Genomic DNA, 2,500 nt, shown 5'->3' with positions numbered 1-2,500 from the left:
GAGGAGTGTGTGTGTGGCAAAGTGCTACTGAGCGGTGTACCAGGGGCACGGCGAAAAGTTGTTGTACCATAGGCACGAGAAAAGTTGTTGTACCATAGGCACGAGAAAAGCTGTCGTACCAGGGGCACGGAGGAAAGTTGTTGTACCATAGGCACGAGAAAAGTTGTCGTACCATAGGCACGAGGAGAGTTTGTGTGGCAAAGTGCTACTGAGCGGTGTACCAGGGGCACGGCGAAAGGTTGTTGTACCATAGGCACGAGAAAAGTTGTCGTACCATAGGCACGAGAAAAGTTGTCGTACCATAGGTACGAGGAGTGTGTGTGTGGCAAAGTGCTACTGAGCGGTGTACCAGGGGCACGGCGAAAAGTTGTTGTACCATAGGCACGAGAAAAGTTGTTGTACCATAGGCACGAGAAAAGCTGTCGTACCAGGGGCACGGAGGAAAGTTGTTGTACCATAGGCACGAGAAAAGTTGTCGTACCATAGGCACGAGGAGAGTTTGTGTGGCAAAGTGCTACTGAGCGGTGTACCAGGGGCACGGCGAAAAGTTGTTGTACCATAGGCACGAGAAAAGTTGTTGTACCATAGGCACGAGAAAAGCTGTCGTACCAGGGGCACGGAGGAAAGTTGTTGTACCATAGGCACGAGAAAAGTTGTCGTACCATAGGCACGAGGAGAGTTTGTGTGGCAAAGTGCTACTGAGCGGTGTACCAGGGGCACGGCGAAAAGTTGTTGTACCATAGGCACGAGAAAAGTTGTTGTACCATAGGCACGAGAAAAGCTGTCGTACCAGGGGCACGGAGGAAAGTTGTTGTACCATAGGCACGAGAAAAGTTGTCGTACCATAGGCACGAGGAGAGTTTGTGTGGCAAAGTGCTACTGAGCGGTGTACCAGGGGCACGGCGAAAAGTTGTTGTACCATAGGCACGAGAAAAGTTGTCGTACCATAGGCACGAGAAAAGTTGTCGTACCATAGGTACGAGAAAAGTTGTCGTACCATAGGCACAAGCAGTGCGTGCGTGTGTGTGGCAAAGTGTTTCTGCGCAGTGTACCAGGGGCATGTTTGAATTTACATTCTGGAGTACCAGGGGCACGAGGATTTTGCCAGTGGTGTTTTGCTTTGTCAGTGGGAGGGGGCTTAAGTGTGGGTCCACGGGGCATGCTGGAGGTCAAGGTCCATGCTGGATATGCGCAGGAGGGTAACTGCAGGAGAAGGAAAGCTAGTGGGGGATTAGAGCAGGGGAGGATGTGCGTCCCCGGGGCATGCTGGAGGTCAAGGGCCATGCTGGATATGCGGTGGAGGGTAACTGCAGGAGAAGGAAAGCTCATGGGGGATTAGAGCGGAGGAGTATGTGGGTCCTCGGGGCCTGCTGGAGGGCAAGGGCCATGCTGGATTTGTGGTGGAGGGTAACTGCGGGAGAAGAAAAGCTAGTGGGGGAGTAGAGCAGAGGAGTATGTTGGTCCCCGGGGCCTGCTGGAGGTCAAGGTCCGTGCTAGATACGTGGTACAGGGTTAACTGCGGGGGGGGGGGGGGGGGGGGGGGGGGGGTAATGTGGGTTCACGGGGCCTGCTGGAGGTCAAGGTCCATGCTGGATATGCGCTGGAGCGTAACTGCAAGAAAGGAAAGCTAGTGGGGGAGTAGAGCAGGGGAGTATGTGGGTCCCCAGGGCCTGCTGGAGGTCCAGGTCCATGCTAGATATGTGGCACAGGGTAACTGCAGGGGGGGGGTAATGTGGGTCCACGGGGCCTGCTGGAAGTCAAGGTCCATGCTAGACATGTGGTACAGGGTAACTGCAGGGGGAAGGGGGGGGGGGGGTAATGTGGGTCCCCGGGGCCTGCTGGAGGTCAAGGTCCGTGCTAGATATGTGGTACAGGGTTAACTGCAGGAGGGGGGGGGGGGGGGGGTAATGTGGGTTCACGGGGCCTGCTGGAGGTCAAGGTCCATGCTGGATATGCGCTGGAGCGTAACTGCAAGAAAGGAAAGCTAGTGGGGGAGTAGAGCAGGGGAGTATGTGGGTCCCCAGGGCCTGCTGGAGGTCCAGGTCCATGCTAGATATGTGGCACAGGGTAACTGCAGGGGGGGGTAATGTGGGTCCACGGGGCCTGCTGGAAGTCAAGGTCCATGCTAGACATGTGGTACAGGGTAACTGCAGGGGGAAGGGGGGGGGGGGGTAATGTGGGTCCCCGGGGCCTGCTGGAGGTCAAGGTCCGTGCTAGATATGTGGTACGGGGTAACTGCGGTGGGGGGGCGGATCTAATGGGGGACTAGATCAGGTGAGGATGTAATGGCCAGTTCGACAGCAGCACATCTTTTTCGACCGTAAGGGAGAGAGGAGGCCGACTCTCTGCCTCGGCCAAATGGAGAGAGATTTTCAGCAGGGCCAGTGCGCCAGGAGCACATCTTTTTCAACCGTGAGGGAGAGTGGAGGCCGACTCACCACCTCGGCCAGGGCCTTTTTTTCTCCCCTCTCCAGTTGAGCAGTCTAAGGGTAATGAGTAG

This window comes from Maylandia zebra, unplaced genomic scaffold, assembly GCF_041146795.1.
Source record: "Maylandia zebra isolate NMK-2024a unplaced genomic scaffold, Mzebra_GT3a scaffold34, whole genome shotgun sequence".
In the NCBI taxonomy this organism is placed as follows: domain Eukaryota; kingdom Metazoa; phylum Chordata; class Actinopteri; order Cichliformes; family Cichlidae; genus Maylandia; species Maylandia zebra.
This window is presented reverse-complemented; position numbering follows the sequence as displayed.